The sequence below is a fragment of the Rhagoletis zephyria genome, unplaced genomic scaffold (genome assembly GCF_001687245.7).
Source record: "Rhagoletis zephyria isolate East Lansing unplaced genomic scaffold, Rhagoletis_zephyria_1.1 Rzeph_scaffold_08330, whole genome shotgun sequence".
Taxonomy (NCBI): domain Eukaryota; kingdom Metazoa; phylum Arthropoda; class Insecta; order Diptera; family Tephritidae; genus Rhagoletis; species Rhagoletis zephyria.
The window spans coordinates 1-13,978 of record NW_016165410.1 but is presented as its reverse complement, the minus strand read 5'-3'; positions in this window follow the sequence as shown (position 1 = coordinate 13,978).

Here is a 13,978-nt window from a genome sequence, read left to right as displayed (position 1 = left end):
GCTAAAAGAAAATTTTAGCTGAGTGCAGCGTTCTTTTGCCGCTCGGTTACAAATAAACGAAGCTATTATTTCAAAAAGATTTTCACCATCCAAAAGAAGCTGAATCAGAATGCCTGAAACTCTGGCTATTCCATACAAAACAACGGCGTAAAGAATCGAGCAGGAAAGGCCTACGGCTTTTCGAAATGTTCGTAATAAGGGCTTTCAGAACGCCTCTTTTTTTCTTAATTCGCCGACTGGGTATCTTCTATTTATTAGCAGTTTTATAGTGCCTATCATTGTTGCAGCAAATCGACAACTGCTTGCCAAGAATGTACAATATCTGCGGTGTTGAATGCATTTTATGAGTTTTATTGCCATTTTATGAGTTTACGAATATCAGTCGTACTTAAGAAGGTGATTAATTTAAACGCTCAATATAATCATATAGTAATAAATAATTGTTAAAAAAACACGCCTTGATTACAGATAGAACTAAAGCGTAGAAAATAATGTTTAATAAAAGTGTAAAATATGAAGTTAACTTGTCAAATAAGGCTAAATTAAGTACACATTTAAAACGATTCAACTGTAATTTGTAGGAAGTATGTATGAAGTAAGGTGTTTTGTCACAGAGTGCGACAGAGTGTAGAGTGCAAAGTGATTTTTACAGCAACCCTGTTTGCTTCCGGGTAATTTCTAGCAAGGTCCATTTACAGGGTAGAGCCGCCTGTTAATAATAATAATAATAATAATAGATTGGCGCTTACACATATGTTAGTGTTTGGCCGAGCTTCTCATCCGATTTGTGGCGTGCGCCTTGATGTTGTCACACAAAGCGGAGGGACCTACAGTTTTACGCCGACTCCGAACGGCGATTGTATTTTTATGAGAAGCTGTTTTTCATGGCAGAAATACACTCGGAGGTTTGCCATTGCCTGCCGAGGGACGACCGCTGTTAAGAAAAAACCTTTTTTCTATATTTTTGCGATGTTGCTTTGACCAGGGTTTGAACCCAGGCATTGTGGAGTGGAAGCGCGCACTGCTTACCACTACACCAGAGCCGCCTGTTAAATCTATATATTAACACTCTAATGAATTCCCATATAAATCTATCCCTCCCTTCTGTTCCTATGAATTATAAAATTATTTAACATAATGTAATCACTTCACCGCTGTGGTGTAGTGGTAAGCAGTGCGCGCTTCAGCACCGCCTGCCGGGTAGCCTTGCTGCTCGTCTCCAACTTCAGCACCCTCCAGTTTTGGGTGGGTAGCTCCGGGTTGAAGAGACTGATGACCTGCAGAATTGTATCCGACTCCGCGGGTTTCGCCGGCGACAGTCGACTGCTACCTTGTACAGTGTCGCGGACCTTTCGTCGTCGCGCGCCACAATCTCTATATTACCCTAAAACCAGACCGCGTATCTGCAGGATGGCGGTGGCCCAGGGTGGTCGAACAGGATCTTAAACGAAATGTTTGCCATTTCAGACTTGACCTTTTTCATTGGGCCGTAGTATCAGCCTGTCCTCTTGGCTGTCATCCAGCACACCCAGAAGTATGCGGTCTCTTACATCGCTCGATCTGTCGGGCTTGCTGGTTACCTGTGCCTCCCTCTGATCTGGTAGCCGGTAGTCAGGTATGACGGACTTTGCCCATTCTATTTCCTCTTGAATCTCCCCGAAGTCGCTGCTGAGCGCACTCTGCGTCATAACACTGCGTCGTAACACTTTGATCAGCCCTGTAAAAGGTTTACCTCAAAACCACGATCAAAGACCATTTCCATATGTCAGAGCCTTTGAAGAGTTTAAGCTCACTGCACTGATCCCTGATCTTAGCTGGGTACCGTCCTGACATCGCACAGGCTCACTTTGTGGTATCCATTACCAGTCGGCACCCTCGGGGAGCGGTCAGTTGAGGATTTATGCCAACCTTCCACTAGGATACAGGAAACGGATTATCTGCTTTATATATCTGGATCTACGTAGACCAATTAGCACCCACATTAATTTTTTGTTTTATTTTCAAATACTCTAACGCTAAACGTTGAGTATTGGTCTTCCCAAAAAAAAATTAAAATTCAGATACGTGGTTAACGCAGAAATGGGACGATGTGTTACCATAGCGATCATGGGTAACCCACTGTATACATCTTGTTTGCAAAATTAGTATAGTACAGAATAGTTTCTCTACAGCAGTCCGGCTTTCGCCATACTGAGGTGGAAGGTACATTGTTAGATCGGATGTAGCTTATAAAACTCAAGAAATGCTGTGGTAAGTTTGCAGAGAAATAATGAGTTCCCACCTTGTCCAAGGCCTTAGTCCTTGGAGTTCCAGGCCTTAGGTACATACAATAGGCAGTTTTACAATTCGTCTTCGGTTTTTTTTTTACCATTCCTTAAATTTTGTTTTGCAAGGTGTTTTACTACTAAGAACGAATGAGGTTTCCTTTTTACGATCGCCTAACCTCAATCAAAGGAATCACGATAGTTTTTTTAAAAAGCTCATGCAAAGTAGCGGGTGCTTTCTTCTCTAAAGTTCCAAGCATTCAATACCTGATAGTTATAGATTGTTTTTATTTTACCATTTAGATTAGAGATTTCTTTAGATTATAATAGTACCTACTTAATTCACTGGTTTTTCACCACTAATTTCAGCTGTTAAACTTTTATGGGCATATTCTACTTTGTTTCTGTTTCTGTTAGTGGAAAGCGCTGCCCTCTATAAAAATTTTTCGCTCAACACGTGCCTCACTTTTCATAATTTTATCTTTTTTTTCTAATTAATTTTCTTGCTACATATGCGTGGTAAATACGTAGACCTTTCAAGCACCTCATTTGTTTATGTAAATTTTAAGGTCAGATCTGTAAAAAGGAAAGCACAATGACGCTGGAGAATGGAAAACGCTGGCGTAATCTTTCACACAATCGTTACGCATACAAATCGTAATACATGTATATGTAAGTATGTATGTACCTAGATACTCGTATGTGTCTTCATGAAAAATTACAAACGCACAAAAATATAATTACCATATTAGTAAATTGTAGTATTTCGTTGCACGCACAAAAAGTGGGTCAGAAAACTGTATTGCAGGCTTACTTAAGTAGCAAACTGTTTTCAAGTTGACTGCGCTTGCGAGTTACATGATTTTACAAACTTAAGAGGTACCTATTATGGCAATGCATCAAATGGGTTAAACAATTGATAGCTATGCTGTGCATAATGCAGAACAACGAAGTAGAGCATGCAATAGCGACCTTATATTGTCTAAAGTTCTTTTACTATCCGCAATATGATGTTTCGCTCTAAACTGGAAGCCTCTTAAAAAAGGCACTTAAAGAAAGTAATTTAACTCAACCTAAGTTTGAATTTAGAAACTTTGTACTCGAATATAGATATGAGAGTGCTACTTATGACCAATTTAAGAAATTTTTGATTACTTGAATCTAAAAGTATGTTTACATATAAATATAATCTCAATCAAAGCTCGTTTTTTAAAAGTATCCGTCATAATATTCGCCTTCATGTTCGTCTTCGTATGCATCCCCATCCACGCATTATTGTTCGTTTTTGGTTCGTCTTTTTTCATTCGTTTTCGTATCCGATTTCGTCTTCGTGTTCGTTTATTTCTTAGAAGCAAAACAAAAGGCAAACAAATTTTTTTGAAGCGATAAAATCTTATCATATACAGAAAAATACATTTCCAATGGTATTTTTGGTTTCAAAATCGGTTCAGTAGAATGACGATTTAATTAGGTTCTACCTATGTCTTTGTTCCCACTTGCGCACTGAGGACAACGTGAGCAAGCTATGGGCTAGATGCGGTAACTAACCCGTGCGAAGCGTTGGATCACAACCGAAAGACAGGGAGCTTAGTGAGGCTTACTGAAGTCATCAGACAGCATCTGTTCCCGAAACCGTTTTAAGGACTACGATTTGAGGACATGCACCTGAAAAATAGCGAAAGTGCCTCTGCTCGACTAGTTGAGAGAACTAAGGCAAATATTACCGTCCACAAGTAGCGCGATGAACGGGGAAGATATAAACACCATCTGGCCTTGCAACATCTACCAGAGCTATCATGTAAAGGAACACAAGTTAGGTGTAGGATTTGTGGTAGGATAGAGTCTACGAGCCGCATTAAAGCGAAATTCTTCAACACGCAACAAGCTCCCTTTTTCCACGACTAGGCACTAAAAAAACAAGTTCCGTACGTCATGCGGACTGCGCCCCTAGTGTCGGTTAGCTGAGAAGGAGGGTAAAACCGACGGCCCGACAGAAGATAAGGACCATTTATTATTTTATTAGCTTTTAAGTGCTGCTACTAGCCTTCACCAAGGCATAGAAAGCGTGCTTGGCAACTTCAATATCAGACCTGGAAAGGAACATAATGTATCTTTGAACAGTCGGAAAATTCAGCCTCTACGACCTAGCTTCCGAAAGCGGACCGAGGCTAATTGACTGCGATGGTCCCGGTGGTGTCAGCTGACACGATCTATCTAATGGGATCTGCATGTTAACAAAAACTCACCACCGCATGACCGTGACGTAGACGTTGCTTCTCCTTCTCTCTCTTCCAACAGCAAACTTTATATCTTTCTACGCACTTCTATGCTACGCTAATAATCCAAGAAAAACTCCACGTCAATCAGAATAGAAATTCAGAGACTTATGCTCTGATTATGCATACTTCGCATAACTTCGCATTAACTTCAAACTGTAATTTCGTATGTACTTTGTAAGTATTTTGTATGTATTCCACTACCCAGAAATCAGCAGAACTTTTAAAAACTTAGTGATCTGTTGAGTTTAGATTTTGCTTCACATTTTCTTAAGTTACATTTTTATTGCACTGGTACAAATGGTTGTGCGAAGTTATGCGAAGTATGCATAATCAGACCTTTACTCCTGCTCTCCAAGAACGATTCTCACCAAAGTGATACTCACAAGCAATGTGGTCACATTCCTTGTTCTCCACGTACCGCAACAGAGAATGTTTTGAGATTCCGTCAACCAAGAACGATAACGGCAAACTATCAACCTTCTGAATGGTACAAGCTACACAAAGCATGGGGATGAAGATGAACAAGATCCACCAATCGATGATCATGGAATCGATGTTCCATTACTTTAAATAGACGACATTAGATAAACAATAGCGCGGTTCAAATATAGGTTTGTCCAATCCACAAGAAATGCGACCCTGGCAACTGCAACGAAGCTGCGCTAAATTCTCGCTGAAAATCTCGAAATAAATAAGACTTGTGCCTAAAAATATACAAAGTCTCCAGGAAAACATAGCATATCCATTATGCTTATGATTTTATATTGAATCCCTTTGGCTTTCGCGTTGCAAATTTTTAGGGTCATATGTTATTCATTTTGAGATTTTTAGTGATAGAAATTTAGCGTAGCGATTTCTAGAATACCACTGCATGTCTTATTAGGCGAATTGAGTTAAAGGTTAAAGTCTAACGTCGACAAACTGGTATTCATCATACACCAATTCTTCTGAGAGATGGAGCCATATTTGTCGACTACAAAGCCATTTTTGACAGCTCGAAAATTAGTTGCCCTTATGACGTAATTCCTTAATTACATACTAACTACACACGTGAAACTCGTACGGCTGTGGAATTTTATACGTTGAGCAACACCATCAGCTGCGTCACGACATCTCCGAGAGATTTCGTATGAGCGCTAACTTGGTGTTAACAACGTCTGCCTCGAAATGAACGAAGAATCGCTCTTCACGACAAGTGCCACTTTAAACTGAGTAAGTAATTGAGCAACGAAGTGTGAATACAAATACTCAGAAATGCTAAGTGAAAAGGTATTCGATTTCACTTTTTATAGCTCCAATGAAGAAGAGTAAACAATCGATAAAAAAAAGAATAGTTGATATTTAGTTTATTCTTGCCATTTCACTCTTCATAGACTATGATTTGGGTGCGAGACATGTTTTAATTGAATAAAAGGTAGTTGGTACATTCGTTAATTGAGCACTTAACAATATTTGTTTTTATTTACTTTTTTAACTTTGAAATTTTGCTGTGTCGCTTACTATTTCTTCAACAGTCAACCTTCATATTTCAGCTTACCTACATGGTCAATACAGAAAGAATCTCAAAGCATACCCTGCAAACACTATGACTAATCCAGGATAACTTGAGTAGCAATCGCAAAGGAACAGGCGACTTAGACTACAAGGTTTATTTACGACCATTTAAGGTACAGGCTGGAACCTGAAAGGCAGTAATATTATTTTTTATTAAATATAATGCTTCCATGCTTAGTATAATTAATTACTTCTTAAAAATGTATCTCCATTTTTATCCGTAAGGTTTAAATCAAGACTGATGGATCCCCAATAATACCCGTATGAGAGTTGCGACTAATTAATGCACAATGTTACCCGATTGCGACTAATACCGGATTACTCATTTTAGAGATTTGTCGCACAATTTTTTCCTGGGTACAGTCAGAATTCAATATATGCAAACGTTTTTATGTTTTTCTTATTATTCAAGCGACAATTTTCAAGTCGTGTACACACACTCATACATAATATTGATTTAGTAGACAAATATGGTCATACAGCACTTTACAATTTCTGTCTTTTCTTCTCACCTTTGAAAAACCTGTACACGTACAATACATATGCATGTATATATGTACATATATATCACTGTACGTAACGTGAACGACCTTGGTGTAATATGTATTTTCCTCTTTTTCGGTGTCAATAAATGATGGCAATGGACAGAGAATAAAGATGTCAATGATTTTGAAGATGTTCAAAATTTCAATGAGCACCACCGTCATGGGACTCAAATGGCATTGTTATGGCGCTGATGATGATGTTGGCTATTTGCAGTTCGGGCTGACTCTTCAAGTTCTTCAAGGTAATATAAGTAAAAACTTCTTTTGACGTATTTGTTTTACATTTTAAAATAAAACTCACAAATTACAATTTCATAAAATAAAAGCTTATTAGCATAAAAATTATATTTTTATTACACTAACGCAAGGTTTCCATTAGATTTTGTATACGGGCGGCTATATTCTTTTAAAATTTGCATATAACTATGTACTTATTATTTTAAATGCTTCTCTGGGAGTGTTTGCTGACTTAAAGTTGCATTAACTTTAAATGTATGCCTAATTTTTGGACGTTTTCGTTCTTACTCCTTTTTTAGAAATGTCAGATTTGCCAATAATCCCGGAATTTTCGGGATTTGTAATTTGCACTGATGGCAATAATAGAAACTCCTTTTCTTGGCCAGTATTGGCCATATTTGTTTTTTTATTCAATAACTAATATTTTTGTATAAATTTCTAGCTCGTATACATATATAACACCGTGTGATGGTAAATTTTGCATACAAAAATCAGTATATCCGCGAAACCATGGGCCAAATGTAGTAAAATTGCGTTTCTAGTTTCTGGCAAAATTTTTTTTAGTTTCACTTTTATTTCAACATATTTTGATTAAAAGAAAAATACTGATAAAAATAAAATTTTTCATAAAAGCAGGATTGAAATATCGAAATTCCTGCTCTTATTTTGTTTGTATATGTGATAGCACGGCCGAGTAATCATAGCCAACTTATGTACAGTAGTCGAAAAAATTATAGCCTTACCAAATTTTGACAAGTTTTAAAACATTATTTTTGTTGTTATTTAATTTCGGTAAGTTTTTTATAGTTCGTTCTTTACCAACATCCGTATAAATACAAGTTTAAAGGCAGTGTCACACGATTGGGCATTTGCCAAAAGTTTGTGTAAATCGTATCCCAATTGTTTGAACACCCAAAATATTTTTCACTATCCCAATCACGAAAATTAATTTATTGAAATTTTTCAGTAGAACATCGCTCTATTGTACCAATCTTGTGACTACAAAAAAAAAATCCAATTTTTTCACCAATAGCCTAATATAAACATTTACAAATCTGTACAAATGTACCAATCGAGTGACACTGCCTTAAAAATTTATGCAATTTAAAAAAAAAAATCTACAAATTTTCGTTAAAATTTCGAGCTTTTTATTTAAATTCTGAGTATGCAGTTTTGTAGCCCAATGAATTCTAGTAGAATAAAGTACACGTTTCAAATGGCTAAAAATGTCGATTGATTTTTTAGAATTTTTAAAGTTCGAAATTCGTACGAAGGTTTGTTGAATTTTTTTTTAATATTTTGTAATAGTGTGCCAAACATTAAAAAAACGTCTACAACAACAAGTAACATCCAAATTGTATATTTCTCTTTATTATCTGAAAATTTGGATAAACAAGAGCCTAATAACATTAAAAAAAAAATATCGCAGTGTGGTAGTTTTTGCAAATTTTATATATAAAAATTGAATATACACCGCCTAGAAAACATATATTTGTAATCACAAAGTCCTTTAAAATAAATCCCGACATCAGAGAGAGAAAAAAAAAACTCCACTGTAAATAAAAAGTTGGGTTTCAAACAAATAATTTGCAATACAAATTTGCAATGCAATGATGCTAGGCCATTTGCACCGGATCGCGAATAGCCCTATAATAAAATGAAAAGGAATTGCGAGCGGTGCGTTGTGTTTGTCAAGAGCCTGGACAACAAACTTGTGCGTTATTTTAAACCTTCGAATTGTCAACGCTGGGCAAATTGCTGCGATGTTTCATTAGGAGACTCTTCACGTGTGGTCGTGACTTTATTTGTTGCCCATCGCAGCCGAGTATTTCTAAGTGGACGCGTTTGGTCCCAGGTGCAGGATTTATCATACTGAATATGAAAAGAAAATCTCCCTTTCATATGCATACATGGATAGGCCAAATTTCAAATGGTGGTCTGATAAAACCTAAACCAGTACTCCTTGTTGACATAAAGAAACTGAAAGTAATTTTTAATAAATTTAATGCGAAGGAAATTTCGAATAGCAAAAATTTAATAGCTAAATTATTGAAGTTAAGTTCTGATGTAAATTTAGAAGAATCAAACTTTTTTAATGACTAATATACTTTAGAATTAAGTATTTGAATAAAAAAATAAATGCTCAAAAACATTGGGATAGTAAAAGCAAGAGAATTGTCAAATATATATATGTATATATGAGTGTGTTTCATTTAGTGTGTAATTTTGTGTAAGTATGCATTTCCACATTTACATTAAACCGAAAATTCAATAAATAAAATGAAGCTGATTCTAATGAGATTTTAAATAATTTCATATTTACAAAAACTTTCATTTCAAAGATGTTAAGTTCTATCAAATATGGTTAAGGCATAACAAAGGGTTAATATCTTTGTTTACATTTATTGACATTACAGTCAGGTATGAGAGAGCTCGACTGAATTGTCACTTCTACCTTGTTGAATATGCCTTGAGTTTCAAACTCATTTATTTATTTTTTTTGGGAAGGAGAGCTTCTCAAACAATATGGAAGCATTTTTTTCGATTTAAGTTGTTGAAAAGTAATGAATATCTAAATCCCGGGACTAATACCGGGATTGTGATATTGGCATCTCGAAAATCCCGGCATCGTAAAAAGCGAAAAATTTGACATCCCTAATTGCTACATATGTTGAAACACTTGAAAGTAAAAATTAACTACAAACATATGCTAACTAAAAACTTGCCATACATTTTCGGTAACTGGGTATAATTATTTAGTATTTGAGCCGATTATTATGAAAGTGGCATAAGTCACTTCGTACCCCTTCTGTGCATAAATGACCGCCTACTTGCAGCCGAATTCATCTGTAAATCGCTAAATCGTCATAAACTAACGACAAAACCTTCTAAATAGCTTTGGTTGATGAAGTTGAACGAATAACCAGCGCGTTCAGATACGAGCAACCGGTCATTTAGGCACAAGAGACGTGAAGTAACTTATGCCACTTTCAAAATAAAACGCTCTTTTTAAAACCAGGCATATGAAATTGAAATCATGCGGCTGGAAAAAATTAGCATTAAAAATGAACAGTAATATCTTTCCGATCAATGAAATAGACTCAGGCTATTTTCTTAAAATATTGAACTTTCAAAATGGAAATACGAAGAAAATAACCAAAGTATATTTTTTAATTAATCAGTACTCAATTCCCAATGAACTAAAAAAAAATTAAAAATCTATGTGACAAGGTTTTCGTTTAATACTTGTTGTTGTAAGTGAACCTGGAATATAACCACTTCTTATCGATCAGCGAAATAGATGCAACGACTTAGCACTAATAGAAAAAAACAAAAATTCAGGTTTAATAATAATATGTGGATCCACCTCTATTTGAAATTACTTCATAAATTCGGTCTGGCATTGAATCGTAAAGATACTTACATAAGAATATCCAATGAGAGAGCGCTCCACGCACTCCTAATGGCATTTGTTAATGATGCAATGTCTTCAAATTGTGTGCTAGATTGGTAGACTTCTTCCCCACATGTTCTCGATGATATTCAGTTCAGGCGCGTATGAATGCCAACCCATCAAGTTTACATTTGGGTTCTTAATCCACTTTTTTACCGCTCTAGCGGTATGAATCGGAGAATTATCTTGTTGAAATGTCCATGGTAATGGCCCAAAAATTTTTGAAAAATGTGGAATAACTTTTTCCAGCAGCTCTCTATAGCGTGTGGCGTTCATCTTAGATGAAATGCCATTATGCCTCCCTCGCGACTATGGTGACGAATTAAATGGTATTCTCCCTTTCTTACGTCTGAACCCGTCTGGGCCAACCAAATTTAAATGTTTCTCATCGGTAAACGCGATTTGGTACCACTCACTATTCCATGTCATGTGGTTCCGAACAAAAACTCTGCGAGCATGCTTACGAACGTTTGTAAGTGGTGGTTTTTAACCGACTTCACAAAAAGGACTTTCGTCCACGAAACCCAATGAGAGGCCTTATTGGTCTCTCGTCCTTCCTACTGAAGTCACTAGATCGCATTTTATACATAGTTGGTCTCGCGCTCTCGACTTCCCAACATGCATATTACAATGGAAAGGGTGCGGATACGGCTCAGCACAGCCATTTCTTTGACATCGAAAAATCTTTGCGTATGCCTCTCCTCTACTATGGAATATTGCCGTTGACAGCTTGATAGAATACAACGGTGACATAGTGGCCTACGCCGATGACATTTCCATTACGGCCACAGGAAAACATTTAGTAACGCAGACTAAACTCATGCAAGGCCTACTAAGATACTATCACGCTGGTGCAGCAACCGTGGTTTCGGAGTAAAATTCACAAAATCCGAACTGGCACTATTTACATCGAAACACAGCTGCCCATCTCTGGGAAGCATCAACTTAAATGGCACTACCCTACAGAGAACCAAGAATGATAGAATACAAGATTGCGCAGATCGGAGAGGATTTTTGAGAATAACTTGTGTGTGACGTCACACTGGTGCAATTGCGAGAGAGAAATGCCAAAACGTGAGCAAGAATGGAAGAAGAAGAAAAAATGTTGCAAGGAAAACGTAAACAAGTTGCACCAGTGTGACGTCATGCAAACAACGATTCTGTCAAATTCGTTAAGAGAGGAATAGCGGTCCGAGATCGGTGCAACCTTTGTATTCTCTCAATCGTGACAGAGAACAGATGAGGCTAAATATCTGAGTTTAATTTTGGAGAAGAAATTAACAGCTGCTAACTCCTGCACAATAAAACAGAAATATCAACAAACTACATACATACATATGTATGTGCTGGCTCTTCCTTGTATGTAGTACGTACTACGTACGTAATGTTTTATAAAGAAAATGAATGAGTTGCAGGCAAATAATGACATGAACAAGCTTACCGCCGACTTTAATAATAAAATTTGCATAAATAGCACGAGTACGTTCGCAATTGTCTATTATTTATCTACTAATAAATGGTTACAAATAATTACATACATATTATACTAACGAATAATGTATGTATGCAATTGCTAAACACAGCGTACTATTTGTTGCAATTTTATATTTATGCGAATAATGAAGTATAAAGAAAAGTAGTGCATGCTTACATACATATCTATACATTCATAGTACATTTAATACAAGCTAATTAATAATAATCATATAATAGATTGGCGCTTACACATATATGGGGACGGGCACCTCCCATACAAACGCAATTTTTTCATACTGCATATCTCAGAAAGAACATATTTGTTGTAGATCACTGAAATTTGGTATGGAGATAGGTATGTATATGAAATCAGTTCCATACTCATGGAAAAGAGATGCCACCTATTTAAATTTTAATTAAAGGAATTATTTATTTGAAATTTTGTACTTTAGTATGGGTGTCATAGGAAACAGACTTGAAAAGGTTGTAGTTTAAAAAAAAATTAAAAGGATTGCCACCTGTTTGAAAAGTTGAATTTAATGAAATTATTCAGCCTTATCATGAGTTTCATTTTCCTCGAACCGGTTCACTTTTCACTCTTGGTTTCCATGGTTTTACTATGGGCGGATGACAAATTTTCGGGTGAACTTTTTTTCAGGCGAAACTCAAGATAATGCAGATTATTATTATTATTAATGAAATTATGGTCAAGTTAAATTGTAAAACGCAGGAGCCTTTAGACATCTTTAGTTTGAACATGTAGAATTAGTATTTGAGTCAGGTTAGTTATTGCAATAAATCGAAATGGGCTTGAAAAGGCTGTATTTCTAAGATACATGTAGTAGGATTGCCACTTGTTTAAAGGGGTTAAGTTGATTACAAATTTATCACAAAAAAGATGTTTAAGAAAGTTTTTGTTTGAAAATATTTTGAAGGGGCTTAAAAAAAATGTATAATGTTTTTGACTTAGTTTAGGTATGTTGAGTTTTATTGAAATAAATTACGCCTCAATGAGTACGCAGAAATTTTATATGTACACTCAGTGAAGCGGGTGATCCAAGTATAGCGGGGAGCCTAGTATATTATATACATATGTATGTAATTTCGTTAGAATAATTAACTATTGATATAAACTGCAACAAATATAAAACCATTGAAAGCTGAAAAAAGTTGATATATTTCTTTATCAATGTTTTTGAACTAAGGTCCAATCAACCAATCTGAGTGAGAAGTAACGGCCGGCATATCCCGTATCTTTTCTTCAACCTAGTGGATCCCATTTTCAAAATCCACCACAACATCTCCTTTATCTACCCACTCAATTCCTTAGATTATTATACTCTACTAGCTGGATGTAAGAGAAATAGCCAACATCTACGGGTTTTCATGCCGTCTGTTCGTTTTCAGGTTAATTTGCGAGTCGTGGTCTTAAAACGGCACCAACATGCGCTAACTGGAGTTGTTAAACTCGCCACATCAAGCAACCAGTCCATTCTACAACATCTGATAATAATAATAATTCGGTCTGATATCACTGGTTTAGAGAAAAAATTTTCCATAAATGCTGCTTTCCAATTAATTTTTTTTCTATTGATACGTTTTCTAGATATTTTCAATTTAAAGTCTTCCAGGTCATTTCTTTCCTAACTGGCTGGGAGCATAAGTAGTTGGCCAGGAGCACAAAATACGATAAAAAGTAGTTGCATTTTTATAATGTTTTAATCATTTGTCGGAACCGGAAGAATCGGATCACTATAACATATAGCTCTCATACAACTGATTGTTCAGATATGAGATTTTTCGTTATAAATTCCCCATTTATGCAACTAGGAATATGAAATTCTTCAATACTTCCACCCATTATCAATAGAATACTTACAATGAAAATAACAAAGTTCGGGTCACTATTACATATAGCTCCCATACAACTGATTGTTCAGATATGCGATTTTTTGCTATAACTCCTCATTATCAACAGAAATTTTACAGTAAAATTAACGAAAATCGGGTCCCTGTAATCTATTTATTGTTTCCATATACAACTGATTATTCAGATACGGGGTTTTACTGTAAAACTTCTTTATGTGGACAGCTAAGACCGATAATTTTCGTAAGCTATGTTATAAATAATAATACAAACTCTACTGAGAAAATCGTCAAAATCTATGC